General features: G+C 41.9%; 1 non-coding gene across 1 annotated transcript; it reads left to right on the forward strand.

Annotated features, from left to right (window-relative positions):
• Positions 1–16,480: 16,480 nt before the first annotated feature.
• On the forward strand, positions 16,481–16,552 carry TRNAW-CCA (transfer RNA tryptophan (anticodon CCA)). Its single transcript has one exon. It is a non-coding gene; the product is annotated as a tRNA-Trp (tRNA).
• Positions 16,553–16,810: the final 258 nt, after the last annotated feature.

The raw sequence follows: 16,810 nt of genomic DNA on the forward strand, positions 1-16,810 counted from the left end.
GCGGAGAGGCCAGATTAGAGAGGAGACAAGAATGTTAAGGAGGACAGCCACGCAAACCGAGGGCAGCATCTCCAGTACTATCTACCGGTAGAGAAGCGCGCAAGTTGTAGAAGAGGGATGGGGGACTTCTCTGGTGGTCCAGCAGTGAAGACTCTGTGCTTCCCAAGAAGGAGGCACAGGTTCAATCCCTGCTCTGGGAACTAAGATCCTATATGTTGTATGGCACAGCTGAAAAACTAAAATTTAAAAAAAAAAAGAAGAAGAAGAGAGATGAGATAGGGAAGGGGAGTGGGGCGAGAAAGGGAAAGGAGAGGAGACACTCATAAAGGCCTTGCAGAGGTACCTGAGTGCCTAGTTTCTCTGCCTGTTGGATAAAAGGGTGAAAGAAAACAAGACGTTGTGTTTATAGGATGAGTGTGTGTACCTTGAATGAAGTAGAGAGTTAATTTATCAGATACATATTGAGTACTTACACTGTGCCAGCCACCGTGCTAGACTCTGGGAATGCAGAAGTGAGTTAAACAGAGCCAGGCTCCACCCTTGGGGAGCTTTACTGTCTAAGGGGAGAGAAAGATGTCAATTAAGTACTCCCAGAAATGTGTAATTGCAGTGATAATGAGAGGAAGAACCAGGGGATCTGCTGATGAAAAAAACTTCGGATTATTAATTTAGTTTCCCAGGTTCCTAGATGCTGGAAGGGGAAATTTTTCTTTTTTGTTTTGGCCACACCACACGGCTTGTGGGATCTTAGTTCCCCAACCAGTGGACTGAACCTGGGCCCTGGGCCCTTGGCAGTGAAGGCACCAAGTCTTAGCCACTGGACCGCCAGGGAAGTCCCTCAGGAAATTTTTTAAATTAATTAATTAATTTGGCTGTGCCAGGTCTTAGTTGTGGCATGTGGGATCTTTGATCTTTGTTGTGGCGTGCAAGATCTTTTAGTTATAGCACGCAAACTCTTAGTTGGGCATATGGGAACTAGCTCCCTGACCACAGATTAAGCCCTGGGGCCACTGCTTTGGAAGGGTAGTCTTAGCCACTGGACCACCAGGGAAGTCCCTCTCCCCGGGAAATTCTTAACAGAGACTAACATTATCATATATCCTGGAAGAAATTTATCCTATATAAAGGCACTAACCATTTAGGTATGTATATTTTCTTCATGGGATTTTTTTTTTTCAGTTTAAAATTCAACTTTATTGAAGTAAACTTTATAAAATTATAATTCAGTTCAGTCGCTTAGTCGTGTCCGACTCTTTGCGACCCCATGAATCGCAGCACGCCAGGCCTCCCTGTCCATCACCAACTCCTGGAGTTCACTCAGACTCGCATCCATCGAGTCAGGGATGCCATCCAGCCATCTCATCCTCTGTCGTCCCCTTCTCCTCCTGCTCCCAATCCCTCCCAGCATCAGAGTCTTTTCCAATGAGTCAACTCTTCGCATGAGGTGGCCAAAGTACTGGAGTTTCAGCTTTAGCATCATTCCTTCCAAAGAAATTCCAGGGCTGATCTTCAGAATGGACTGGTTAGATCTCCTTGCAGTCCAAGAGACTCTCAAGAGTCTTAATTACATAACTGCAATTTATATAATGTGAACTCATTTCAAGTGTAGAGTTCAGTGAGTATCAACAAATACACCCTTAGAACCTATAGAGCTACAATCCAGGTATAGAACTTTTCCATCACACCAAAATTGCCTTTCATCTTTCCCAGCCAACCTTCACTCCCTCTCCTCCTTCAGCCCTCACCCCCAGCCCCAGGCAACTATTGGTCTGCTTTCCATCATCATCAATTTTCTTTACTGCAGTTTCACATGAATAAAGCATACAGGATGTACTTTCCATGCCCGGCTTCTTTTGCTCAGCGGAGCATTTTTGAGATTCTTCCATATTATCACATGGATCAAGAGTCCATTCCTCTTTATTGCTGAGTTGTACCCTATTGTATGACTATATCAGTTTAGGGAGAGTTTTGTTTGTTTTCCATATGGCTATCCAGTTGTCCCAGTAATGTTTATTGAAGAGATTCTTGCATTATCTACTGCTGGAAAACACATTATCTTAAATTTTAATAAATTAAAACAATCCTTATTATCTCACACAATTTCTGTGGGGGGAGAATCTAGCGGCTTAGCTTGGGGAGTCTGGCTTAATGTTTCTGATGACGTTGCAGTCAAGATATCAGCCAGGGCTGTGTCATCTGAAGACTTGACTGGGGCTGGAGGATTCACTTCCAAGGTGATTCACTTGCATGCTTGGCAACAGTCTGGGTGCTAGCAGGAGGTTTCAATCTCTCACTATCTGGACCTCTGCATAAGGCTTTTTGGGTCTCCTCAAGATGACAGTCATGTCAGACCTCTGGACTACAGAATTGTAGAGGAATAAGTTTTGTGTTGTTTTAAGCCACCAACTTTGTGTTAATTTATTACTTCCCTGGTGGCTGAGTCAATAAACAACCTGCCTGCTAATGCAGGAGACATAAGAGATGCAGGTTTGAGCCCTGGGTTGGGAAGATCCCCTGGAAGAAGAAAGGGCGACCCACTCCAGTATTCTTGCCTGGAGAATCCCATGGACAGAGGAGCCTGGCAGGCTACAGTCCATGGGATTGCAGAGTCGGACACGATTGAGCAACTAAACCAACATAGATCATATTACTGCAAATAGGAGAGGAATATACTAGGTCATAAGAAGCATGTGCCCTCTTTTTGTTGCCGTTTTTTTTCTCTCTGAGCGCTTGCTTTGGGGGAAGCTAGCTGCCATGTTGAATTTTTCCTTTCAGATATTATATTTTTCACTTTTAGTAGTTTTATTTGGTCCTTATATCTTCCATTTCTTTTCTCATTATGTCTGTTTTCCTTTAAATACCTCAATATAATTATCATAGTTGTTTTATCATTCTTGTCCGCCAGTTCCATCATCTCTATCATTTCTGAGTCTGTGTCTGTTGACTGAGTTTTCTCCTGGTTCGGCTATTCTTTTTCCTGCTTCTTGGTACATATGGTCATTTTTTATCAGATGCTGGGATGTTACAGTCTTGAGTGCCTGAATTTTGTAGTCTTCCCTTGAAGATCATAGGCATCTATTTTACCAGACGGGTTAGGGTTACTTTCAAATTAGTTTGATGTTTTTGAAAACTTGTTTTAAAGTTTTGTTAAAGCAAGTCTCAGTTCAGTTCAGTTCAGTTCAGTCGCTCAGTCGTGTCCAACTCTTTGCGACCCCATGAATCGCAGCACGCCAGGCCTCCCTGTCCATCACCAACTCCCGGAGTTCACTCAGACTCATGTCCGTCAAGTCCATGATGCCATCCAGCCATCTCATTCTCTGTCGTCCCCTTCTTCTCCTGCCCTCAATCCCTCCCAGCATCAAAGTCTTTTCCAATGAGTCAACTCTTCGCGTGAGGTGGCCAAAGTACTGGAGTTTCAGCTTTTGCATCATTCCTTCCAAAGAAATTCCAGGGCTGATCTTCAGAATGGACTGGTTGGATCTCCTTGCAGTCCAAGGGACTCTCAAGAGTCTTCTGCAACACCACAGTTCAAAAGCATCAATTCTTCGGTGCTCAGCCTTCTTCACAGTCCAACTGTCACATCCATACATGACCACAGGAAAAACCATAGCCTTGACTAGACAGACCTTAGTCGGCAAAGTAATGTCTCTGCTTTTGAATATGCTATCTAGGTTGCTCATAACTTTTCTTCCAAGGAGTAAACGTCTTTTAATTTCATGGCTGCCGTCACCATCTGCAGTGATTTTGGGTATAGCTTACTATAGAGTTAATACAGATCAATTAGTAATGTTTGACATTTCTGAGGTCTCTCCTGACTGTCTTGAGTAGTCAATGAGGTCTTTCTTCTCTCACTGGTCAGAACATTTCCTAGCCTGGTATGAGCCCTGGGAATTGTTCAGTTATATCTCTTTGATTATTCCATGCTCATTCTCCTGGAATTTAACTCTATCATTCTGGACCACATTCGTAGCCAGCAAAGAATCAAAGCCCTGTGCAGACTTTTGGAGTTCTTTTAATACATTCCTTCTTTCATTTTGCTATTCTGTCTAGCAACATCCAGCTACCACAGGGACCATGAACACCAACCTCTGTCTCCTCAACTCGGTGGGACTGCTGTGTTCTGCCATGTTCAGAATTTATGATCCAGAATGTGCCCGTAGGCATAAAGCCAGGGCAACTGTAGAACTCACAGCATTTGTTCTTCTTCTTTCAACGATGTCAGTTCTGGACCGTCTATTGTCCAATGCCTAAAAATAATTGTTTTCTATATTTTGTTTAGTTTCCTAATTGTCTATGGCAGAAGGGTAAATCTGGCCCCTTTTATTCCATCATGGTCAGAAACAAAGGTCTTCTGTTTCATGGTCATTTTATTAACATAAGCCAGTCTGTGAGAGACTGATCAACGTGATAAAATGGAGTTTGTAAACTTAAAAGTTCCTCGATTGAGGTGACTGCACTAAGATTAGTGTCAACCTGGGAAGCCTTTCATGGGCAGATAACAAATCGGAGGCAGTGTCATCACACACCCTGATTTCTTATACAAAATGATTATTTGACAAATGTTTGTTAAATAAATGAATTACTAAATGAATATAATTACCACTTAAGCATGGTCTTTCTAGGACCCAAAAGAATGGTCAGACTGACTTGCTCTAGCCTATGAATTGACTAAGTCCTTGATCTATGAGTCTAAACAGTAAGATGTTATCTAAGAATACTCACCATGAGAAATAAGGCTAACTTATCAAAGAACAAATTGTTCAGCATATGTGCGGGCAAAGCTCACCAATGTTCTTACAAAAAATAACTCACAAAGCAGCAACATGCTTCACTTCACACTTTACCTTATTTTATAATCCACAGTGTAACTGGAGGTTATGGGCAAGATTTCACATGTAGGTTTTTGTGTGTTGTTGTTCAGTCACCAAGTTGTGTCTGACTTTGCAACCACATGGACTGCAGCACTCTGGGCTCCCCTGTCCCTCGCTGTCTCCCAGAGTTGCTCAAATTCATGTCTATTGAATCAGTGATGCTATCTAACCATCTTATCCTCTGCCATCCCCTTCAATCTCTCAGCATCAGGGTCTCTTCCAGTGAGTCAGCTCTTCCCATCAGGTGGCCAAAGTATTGGAGCTTCAGCATCAGTCCTTCCAATGAATATTCAGGGCTGTTTTCCTTTAGGATTGACTGGTTTGATCCCCTTGCAGTCTGAGGGATTCTCAAGAGTCTTCTCTAGCACCACAATTCAAAAGCACCAATTCTTTGGCGCTCAGCCTTCTTTATGGCCCATCTCTCACATCCATATATGACTACCGGAGAAAACCATAGCTTTGACTATACAGACTTTTTGTCAAAGATATGGTGGTGGCTCAGATGGTAAAGAATCTGCCTGCAATGCAGGAGATCTGTGGTCAATCCCTGGGTGGGGAAGATCCCATGGAGAAGGGAATGGCAACCCGCTTCAGCATTCTCGTTGGAGAATTCCATGAACAAAGGAGCCTGGTGGGCTATGGTTCAGGGGGTCACAAAAAGTCGAACACAACTGAGCAACTAGTTGTTTGACTTTGGGCAAATTATTTAAATTTGATTAACTTTTTCTTCTTCTGTAAAATGGAGATAATGATAACATATGCCTCATAGAGCTAGTGTGAAGATTAAATGATTTAACAATGTATGTAAATATTAATCCAGTATCTGACACATACTAGAGCTCAATAAGTGTTAGCAATTAGTTTGTTTAAGAGGATGTTCCTTGATTACATATCTTATAAATGGACTCTCTATGTCTTTGCTATGGTGATAAAACATCTAATGTTGGTCCAAGGATTTCAGAATAATCAGTTCTTTTTTTTTGAATGTGCCACGTGGGTTTCATGATCTTAGTTCCCTGACTGAACCCGATTCCCTGATTCCCTAGTTACCTGATTGAACCTTATGCAGTGGAAGCATGAAATCCTAACCACTGGACTGCCTGAGAATTCCCAGCTTTTATTAATATTTTTTTTAGTTTTTAAATAATTTTTTCTTTTTTTTTCCTTTGGCCATGCCACAGAGGTTGCAGGATCTTAGTCCCCCAATTGAACTGGTACCCTCTGCACTTGAAACACAGACTCTTAACCACTGGACAGCCAGAGAAGTCCCAGCTTTGAATGATAAAATTGTATACATGATGGCCATGAATAAATTTATTAAATGGCCTGCATGTGCTTCTTGGAGGTACTAACAGTTCCTAAACTGGGACTTTTACTAGTGATTACTCTTTGCTTGTTTGGGGATTATGACACTGGTGAAAAGCACCCAAGTTCTATTTAAGTGTCCTTTTCAAACTGGAAACATGAGAAAGCTGTTTCTCGGCAGCCACTATTTTTAGAGCTTGTGCTCTGGGTGCACAATGATGGTTCTTCAAGAGAGTTAATCCCCGTATCTTTCTGGCTGAGGTGCACCCTTCAATAGTTTCTCTGAGCCACAACTTACAGGTGCCTGTAGTATGTAGGGAATGCAAAGACCATGGAAAAGCTGAGTTTCAACAAGGCCAAATCTCCCCTCTCAGATAGGGATCTTTCCAAAACTAACTCTTTAAAGAAATGAGATTTGAGGAATGTAGGTTAAAGTGTAGTAGGTGATGATATCTTCTTATAGACATCTGGACAAAGGGAGAATTAACGGATCTTTTCTTAATGCCCCCAAATTAATAGGCCAAGTCAGAACTTGCCCCTGGAATGAAATATATCAATATATTAATGCTCAGAACCTATTCTATGTGCATGATATTTTAAAAAACTTTTTACTTGGAATTGATTTCAAGCTTATAGAAAAGTTACAAAAATAAGAATAGCGCAAAGGATATTTGTATGATTCATCTACTGCAAACATTTTAATCAGCTCGCCTTATCATTTGCATTCCTCTTTCTCCCCTTCTCTTTACCTATATAAATACTTATATACATATATATACACATGATACATATATATGTGCATACACTACTTTATATGTGTGTGTGTGTGAATATATATATATATATATATTCTATCTTCAGATGTAACACAGTGCCATTTCTGTTGCATTCCATTCATTGAAGCAATCACAAATTTACGTTCAGGCTCAAGGAGTGGGGAAACTGTTTCTGAAATGTTGTATGTATAAAAATAGTGTTTTCCTGAACATTTTTAAAAATTGCATGGAGTCTTCTTTGCTGCTCACGGGCTCTCTCTAGTCACAGAGAGTGGGGCCGCTCTTCACTGTGGGGCGCTGGCTTCTCATTGCGGCGGCTTCTCTTGTTGAAGAGCATGGGCTCCAGAGCTTGGGTTTCAGGAGTTGTGGTGCACGGGCTTAATTGCCCCACAGCACGTAGAATCTTCCTGGGCCAGGGTTCGAAACTGTGCCCCCGGAACTGACAGGCAGACTTCTATGCACCGCACCGCGCCACCAGGGAAGTCATTCTTGAATCCTTTAAAAGTAAGTTTCATGTATCATGGTCCCTTTTCCCTAAATAACTTCAGTGTATATTTACAAAGAACAGGTGATCAAGTCAGAAGATACTGCATTAGGGAAAACACATTAGGGAGCCTCATTCACACCTGGATCTGACCTATATGATGCGCTTCCAGACTCCAAGTTTGACCCTGATGTCAAAATGGCGCTTTTGGAGAAAGGGCTGAAGATATACTGCAATATAGGGGGGAGGTAGATTGTTTGGCCAGAAGTCACACTGGGGCACAGCAATATTTCCAGAGACTATTTCCCTTCCCTTTAAACCTGGCCAAAACTCTGTGACTGCTTCAGTGATGCGAATGCCTTAGAAGTTACACTGTGGGACTTCCCTGGTTAAGAATCTGCCTGCCAATGCAGGGGACACTGGTTCAACTCCTGGTCTGGGAAGATCCCACATGCTCTGTAGCAGCTAAGTCTGTGCACCCCAACTACTGAGCGTGCACTCCAGAGCCCTTGAGCTACAACTACTGAAGCCCTCATACCCTAGAGACTGAATTTCGCAACAAGAGAAGCCACCCCAATGAGAAGACTGCGCACCGCCGCGAAGAGTAACTCTCGCTCACCACAACTACAGAAAACCCACACGAAGAAAAGAAGACCTAGTGTAGCAAAAAAAAAAAAGTAACACTGCGTTGTTTTAAGCTACATCACGAAAGGTGATATAGCTTAGGGTGATTCCCTTTTTGTCTCTTTCTCTCTCTCTGTGTGTCTCTGCTCATCTTTGGAACCTAGCCACAGCATTGTGAGAAAAGAGGAAACACATTATTACACGTGTAATCGTTCCAACTGACAGTTCCAGCTATGGTCTCAGCCAACAACCAGCATCAACTGCCAGCGTGTGAGTGATCAAACCCTCAGAGGATTCCTACTTCCTAGCTTTCAAGCCACTGCAGCTGACACTAAATGGAACAGAGGTTAGTTATCTCCACTGAACCTTGCCCAAATTGCAGATCCATGAACAAAATAAATGTTGTCATTGTTTCACGCCAGTAAGTTTTGGGGGGTAATTTCTTGTGCAGGAGTAATAACCAGATTCACATATAGTATCACAGGGATACTCACTCGTGTAAACAGGCATATGTACCAGAATGTAATTCCAATCAGCACTCTAGTGTTTCAGAAGAATGAAAATGTAAGTTTAAGATCAATGAGGGATGGAGTATTGAGGATAGAAAAAGTCCTTATATTAGTGTTTGTACAATGCTAAGTTGAACAGAGTGAATACATGCACACAGAGGCCTACTGACTAGAATTTAACTCTACCTACCTTTGTTTTCATTACATATCCACAGAAACTGGAAGATTTGGGTTGATTTAGCACCCTTTCTTGGAAGGTTGCCCTAGAGTACAGGGCATGATCTGAGTACTAATTAAGAGAGTGTGTCTGAGTATATTGCAATATGGGAGGGAAATTTGAACCATTTCTCTATGGATTTGCAGGGAACAATTTTTGTATTTATTAGCTACTCTCTTAGATTTTTGCATATGGGCCTCAGCAATATCTTCTGAGTTATATCCAGGCTAATGTTCATACATTGGTAGAGATCTACTTTCAACCACTAATTATTATACTTTAGCCCAATTCATTCTTTTAAATCAAATTTTAAGGGTGCCTGTTGTCCCCAGAACCTCCTGTCCATTGCCCATTGACAGCTCAAAGAGATCACAGAAAAATAGATATGTAACAAAACCCAACCAAGCTCCTAAACATTTATAACATAAAATTTACTATTTAAACTATTTTTAAGTGTATATTTCAGTGGCAATAATTTCATTGACTATGTTGTGTGCAGTCATTACTACTATTTCTAAAGTATTTTTCATCACTCCCAAACTCTACTCATTAAGAAATAATTTCTGGAACTTTCTTGGTGGTCCAGTGGTTAGGACTCTGTGTTTCCACTGCAGAGGGCAGGGGTTCGATCCCTTGTCAGGGAACTAAGATCCCACATTCCACAAGCTGAGTGGCATGGCCAAAAAAAAAAAATCTACCTGAAAGCACTCCTCAAACACTTATAGTTCTTACCAAGTGCTAGGAGTGAGAAAGTTATCTTGCTGGTTAATAATGGATTTTGATTTTTCAGTTGTTTTAGTAGCTAGAGTTGATTTTGTTGGTACAAAAGGCATTTCTGAGGAAGCAAAGCTTCTTTGGAGTTTCACTTTGGAGTTCTTGGCATGTCTCTCCCTTAATTTATTTATTTTAAAATATTTATTTATTTATTTGGCTGCATCGGGTCTTGGTTGCGGCACTTGGAATCTTCGATCTTCATTTCAGCATGTGCTATCTTTTAGCTGTGGCATGTGAGATCTAGTTCCCTGATCAGGGATTGAACCCCAGCCGCCTGCATTGGGAAGGCAGAGTCTTAGCCATTGGACCACCAGGGAAGTCCCCCCTCCCTTTGTTTGCTTCCCTATCTCCCTGGCTTCACTTTCTCAGTCTTCTTGCTTGTTCTCCATCTCTGAACGTTTAATGCTGGAAGCCCTCTGGGGCGGGGTGGGGGGTGGGGAGTGGGGGGACATGTTCTTGAAGATCTCATCCAGTCTTGAGTCTTTATATGCTATCAGTCTCTAACGACTCCTCAGTTTATATCTCCAGCCTGGACTCTTTCTAATGTCAGACAGATATTTAACTCTCTCTTCACTTGGGGTTTCAACAGGCAACTCAAATATAACAGGTCCAAAGCTGAGCTCCTGATCTTGCCCCACAAACCTGTTCTCCTACTCTCTTTCTCATCTCAGTGAATGGCAATTCTATCCTTCCAGTTACTAAGGCCAACTTGGAGTCACCCTTGAATATTCTCTCAGACATCCCAATCCCATCTATCAATAAATCCTGTTGGCTCTTCCTTCAAATTACTATCTTGGGCCCAACATCTCACCCTTCAACCTCACTGCCTGGATACCTGTAATTGCCTGTTAACTGGTCTCCTTGTGTTTACCCTTTCGTCTCTTCTCTCACCCAAGCCCATTTTCAACACAGCAGTCAAAGAGATCCTTTAAAAATTCATGCTTGGAATGTCCCTGGTGGTCCAGTGGGTGAGAATCTGCCTGCCAGTGCAGGGTACACAGGTTCAATCCCTAGTCCAGTAGGATTCCACACTCTGTAGAGCAACTAAGCCTGTGTGCCCCAATTACTGAGCCCAAGTGCCGTGACTACTGAAGCCTTCGCATGTAGAGCCTGTGCTCTGCAACAGAAGCTACTGCAACGAGAAGCTGGTGAATCACATGGAAGAGCAGCCCCCACTTACTGCAGCTAGAGAAAGCCCGTGAGCAGCAATGAAGACCCAGAGCAATTAAAAGAAAAAAAAAAAAAAGCATGCCTAGGACTTCCCTGGTGGTCCAGTAGTTACAACTGGGCACTTTTACTGCTGGGCCCAGGTTCAATCCCTAGTCAGGGAACTAAGATCCTACAAGATGTGCAACATGGACAAAGAAGGAAAAAGAAGAAGAAAATATGCCAAACCTCTTCTTCATTGAAAAAGCAGCAACAGCATCTTTTTTTTTCTTGCCTCACCACACTGCATGTGGGATCTCAGTTCTCTGACCAGGCATTGAACCTGTGTGCCCTGTAGCAGAAGTGCAGAGTCTTTACCACTGCCCCACCAGGGAAGTCTCAGCATTCCATTTTGCAAAGAGTAAGAGCTGAAATCTTTAAGCAGGACCTGCCTCTATCCATTTCCCTCACTGTCACAGTCACATTTGCTCCTTGCTGGTCCTCACACCTGCTAGGGTGCTCTTGCCTTAGTGTCTAGAACAATTTTCCCTTGGATATCCATGAGATTTACTCTGTCATCTCCTTCAGATTTTGGCTCAAGTACCATCTTTTTGCTTCTCTCTGACCATTCTATTTTATTAATTTTTCTTTTCTTTTTTTTAAATGTAGACCATTTTTAAAGTCTTTATTGCATTTGTTACAATATTGCTTCCATTTTATGTTTTGTTCTTTTGGCTACAAGGTGGGATCTTAGCTACTGACCAGGGATGCGCCCTCTGCATCCCAATGTCCACCCACTGGACTGCCAGGGAAGTCTCTGACCATTCTATTTTATTTATTTTTCTTTTTTTAAATGTAGACCATTTTAAAAGTCTTTATTGCATTTGTTACAATATTGCTTCCGTTTTATGTTTTGTTTTTTTATTTTGCTACAAGGTGGGATCTTAGCTACTGACCAGGGATACACCCTCTGCATTCCAATGTCCACCCACTGGACTACCAGGGTCTATTTTATTTACTTATGACTGTGCTGGGTCTTTGTTGCTACTAGAGGGCTTTGTCTGGTTGTGGTTTGAGGGCTTTTCATTACAGTGTCTTCTCTTGTTGGGGAGCACTGGCTCTAGGGTGTGCAGCTTCAGTAGTTGCAGCACATGGGTGCAGTAGTTGAGGTTCACACGCTCTGGAGCGCCAGTTCAGTAGCTGGGCAAGGGCTTAGTTGCTCTGTGACATGTGGCATCTACCTGGACCAGGGATCCAACCGTGTCCCCTGCAATAGCAGCTGGATTCTTAACCCCTGGACCACATGGAAGTCCCTCATTCTATTTTAAATTACAACCTTCATCTCAAGACTTTCTGTCTCCTCTTTTGGCCGTAGAGCTTGTAACCAATCGGTTGTCATTTTGCTTATTGTCTTTTCCCATTAAAATGTAAATTTCACAAGAGATGGAACTTTAATTAAATGTCTTCAATGTGCAATTAAGTGTCTTCAATGCCTAGGACAGTGCCTGCCACAGAGCACGCACTTTAGATTTGTTGAATGAGTGAATGAATGGCTGATTTCTTACTTAATCTTCAAGACTCCCACACCCCTAGACTTCCCTCCCTCCCCACTCTTTCAGTTTGGACTAATGCCTCTCCCTACTTTCAGCTCCCGTAACATACTATATTTATCCTGATCAAAGTGACTTTAAAATATTCAACTTTGGTTCACTAAGATTTAGCACAGTCCCTTGCACAAGAAAAATGCTTAATGTGAAAATGAATTATTAGCAACATTCATATCAAATGATGGGGCAGTGGGAAAATGCTAGCTAGGCAACAGTGAGGGACTTGTCAACTTCCTGTTTTTCTATACGAATTTCCTTCCTCTTTCAAAGAAATCCAGATTTGATTCTGCCTCCTGCCATGGAGTGAAGGTGGAGGGGCAGTAATTAAACACAATTGTCAAAATTTTTTGACCAAATACTCTTGTATACCTTTCCAACCCTTTTGGAAGAAAATATTGGGACTTGTTTTTAACGATATTAATTGCTGGATCAGTAACACCAAGCAAAGATTTTACCTAAAGCTACAATCACAACTCACGTACTGGTTAGCTAGCTTCACCTCCTAATTCCTTTTAAGACTCCAGTGATTTACTCCATCCTCACTTCTACTGTGAATTCCTATGAGTTTTCAAATTAAACCACAATTGTGTGTGTGCGTGCTCAGTTGCTAAGTCGTGTCCAACTCTTTACAACCCCATAGACTGTAGCCCACCAGGCCCCTCTGTCCACGGAAATTCCCAGGCAAGAATACTGGCATGGACTGCCATTTTCTTCTCTAGGGGAATCTTCCTGACCTAGGGATCAAACCTGCATCTCCTGCTTGGCAGGTGGATTCTTTACCACTGACCCACCAGGGAAGCCCTATATCACAATTATTAGCCATTAAATACCTAAATGTAGACAGGCACATCCCTGTATCAGAATTTTAAAAGATATATATTTATTTATATATTTGGCTGCATCAGGTCTTAGTTGCGGCACTTGGAATCTTTAATCTTCATTACGGCATGTATAATCTTTAGTTGCAGCATGCAGGATCTTTAGTTCGGGTATGCAAACTCTTAGTTGTGGCATGTGGTATCAAGTACCCTGACCAGGGAACGAACCTGGGCCCCTTGCATTGGGAGTGTGGTGTCTTAGCCCCTGGACCACCAGGGAAGTCCCTCTATATCAGAATTTTTGATCATTCAATTTTATTTTTTTAAGCAGTTTTAGGTTCACAGCAAAATTGAGCAGAAAATAGACTTCCCACTTGCCCCTGTCCCCAAAATGCATAGCCTCCCCATCAAAATGATAGTTACTGATGGAAAGGAAGCCCCAAGAGATGTTGGACAATTAGACAAACAGCAGACTGGGAGTTCACTAAAAGGTGGGAAATAGAATAGAAGCATTGTGTTAATTAGCCAGGTGAGGAAAAAAACAAACAAACTCAGCCTGAATTAAAAATAAAAACAATTTGAGCTGGCAAGAGACTGTATATTTCAAGAGATAATAAGATAATAGAATTTAAGATCTGAAAAAAAGCCTGATTGTGTTTAAATCACTCATCTACTAGATGAAGAAATCAAAGGTCAGAGGTACCTTTGGTATTTCTCAGATATCTAAGAAAGCATATTAGACTGATAAGCTGGTCTTTGGATGACTTGACAAAGCTATTTAGAACCTAGAAGTTGAAGTAAGGTATATCCTATCTGTTCAGAGCTGGATTCTGTATTATTCTATGTTTTCATTGCTGAGTGGAATTCAATTAATGGACGTAATCTCAAACCTGTAGTTTCTATTTTGCTGGAAAAGGCTGGCCTAAGAGTACAATGGAGTTGCCACAATATAAAGAATAAGAAGATCAGAAAGACTACAAAGAAGCTGCTTGATTTTTCAGTAGCTAACAAGAAAAAGCAGCCTTTTGGGTGACTGGTGGTCCTTGCATGAGACCTATTTCCTAACAGATATAAATTATTAATTTAAAAAAAGGCACAAGTACAACTTCATTGCAGTTGGATTGGAGGAAAAGGAGCACTATCAAGTGTCACCACTTACACAGGCTCAGCGAGTAACATGAAATGTTTGCCCAGCGTGGATTGTGGTAAGACTGAAAAGAGAACTTCTAAAGTAGGTCTAAGTTAAAAGTCCTCACTGAACATTTTCTTTCCCATTCTTAGTTTCAGTTTAGGTATCTGGAGAGTTGAAAGCCCTTAGGGGAAGGCCCTGTGGAAATCTTGCCAATTTTAGGCATCTTTTTAAGAACGGTAAGTAGGAAAGAGAAACATCTCTAACTGCTGAGTAGAGACTGATATCTTTTTAGTCATTCTTCAAATATTTTGTCCAGGTTTAAAATGAAAGTGAATTTCATGTCTACAAAAGCAGCGAGTCAATTCTTTGTTCCTTGGCTTTGTAATAGGTAAATGATAATAACAAAACTCACCTTAATCTGATATTAATGTTAAAAGGATGAGGGGAAATCGACTTTCTCAGATAATCTTGATTAGAACATAATTTTTTTTTTTAGTTTTTGTTTTTTAAATTAGAATGTAAATTGATCCAACTTTTTTTCATTTTAAGAATTTAAGTGAAATAATATACACACCACCTACCCTTTGGGGGCTTCTCTTGTGGCTCAGCTGGTAAAGAATCCACCTGTGATGTGGAAGACCTGGCTTTGACCCCTGGGTTGGAAAGATCCCCTGGAAAAGGGAAAAGCTACCGACTCTAGGATTCTGGTCTGGAGAATTCCATGGACTATACAGTCCATGGGGTCACAAAGAGTTGGACACGACTGAGCGACTTTCACTTTCACTTACCCTTTACCATCATCACCAATTTAAGTGATTGTTTCTGAAGAATCAGATATATTCTCCTTCTCACAGAGCCATCACCACCATCCCAAGTTTGTGTCTTGTAAGACCAAAATTCCACAACCAGGAAAGTCTCACTCCCCATTCCCTCCCACAGCCCCTGACACTGATGTCCAGTTTGGTCCATGAGTTGTCAACCCCAGGGTCCCCACTGGAGTGGAATCCTACAGTGCCTGCTGATGGGTTGTTTTAGAAGAGTTGAGTTTCAGTTTGAATCTCTTCCTATTTGCATCTGAAGAATCTGCATTTAGGGAGAGAATGTATGAAGAAGTGGGTATACAAGGGACAGGGTGTCTGGGGCACAGATGAGCTAGGACCTGACCAGCTGCCTCTTGGGCCCGCCTGTCCCATTTCTTGGCTCACCTCATCTGCCTGATCTAACTTTTTAGGCAGGCAACCTGGCAACATCTATTAAAACTTAAAGAATAGCAAAGAGAGACAAGAAGGCCTTCTTCAATGAACAATGCATAAAAAAATAGAGAAAAACAACGGAAGGTGAAAGACTAGAGCTCTCTTCAGGAAAATTGGAAATATCAAGGGAACATTTCACCCAAAGATGGGCACAATAAAGGACATAAATGGTAGAGACCTAGTAGATGAAGAAGAAATCAAGAACAGATGGAAAGAATACACAGAGGAACTGTACCAAAAAGATGCTAATGAACTGGTTAATTACGATGGTGTGGTCAGCCACCCAGAGCCAGACATTCGGGAGGGGGAAGTCAAGTGGGCCTTAGGAACAAGGCCCACTGCTGTGAACAAAGTTTTTGGATGTAATGGAATTCCAGTAGAGCTATTCAAAACCCTAAAAGATGATGCTATCAAAGTGTTGCACTTATTATGTCAGCAAATCTGGAAGACCCAGCAGTGACCAAGGACTGGACAACATCAATCCTCATCCCAATTCCCAAGAAGGGTAGTACTAAAGAATGTTCACACCACTGGACAATTGCACTCATCTCCCATGCTACTAAGGTCATGCTTAAAACCTTGCATGCTAGGCTTCAGTATTACGTGAACCAAGAACTTCCAGATATCCAAGCTGGGTTTAGAAAAGGCAGAGGAACCAGAGATCTAAATTCACTGGACCATAGAGAAAGCTAGGGAATTCCAGAAGACATCTACCTCTATTTCATCAGCTGCGCTAAAGCCTTTGACTGTGTGGATCATAACAAACTGTGGAAACTCTTATATCAAACTCTTAAAGAGATGGGAATACCAGACCATCTTACCTGTCTCCTGAGAAACCTGGTCAAGAAGCAACATTTAGAACCCTGTACGGAACAATTAATTGGTTCAGGATTGGGAAAGGAATATGAGAGGGCTGTCTGTTGTCACCCTGTTTATTTAACCTATACACTGAGCACATCGGGCTTCCCTGGTGGCTCAGAGGTTAAAGCGTCTGCCTCCAATGCAGGAGACCTGGGTTCGATCCCTGGGTTGGGAAGATCCCCTGGAGAAGGAAATGGCAATCCACTCCAGTATTCTTGCCTGGAGAGTCCCATGGACGGAGAAACCTAATAGGTTACCGTCCACGGGGTGACAAAGAGTCGGACACGACTGAGCGACTTCACCTTCACCTTCACTTGAGCACATCATGAGAAATTCCTGGCTGGATGAGTTACAAGCTGGAATCAAGATAGGCAGGAGAAACATCAACAACCTCAGATACGTGGATGATATCACTCTAATGGCAGAAAGCGAA

This window comes from Budorcas taxicolor, chromosome 19 (assembly GCF_023091745.1).
Source record: "Budorcas taxicolor isolate Tak-1 chromosome 19, Takin1.1, whole genome shotgun sequence".
Lineage (NCBI taxonomy): Eukaryota > Metazoa > Chordata > Mammalia > Artiodactyla > Bovidae > Budorcas > Budorcas taxicolor.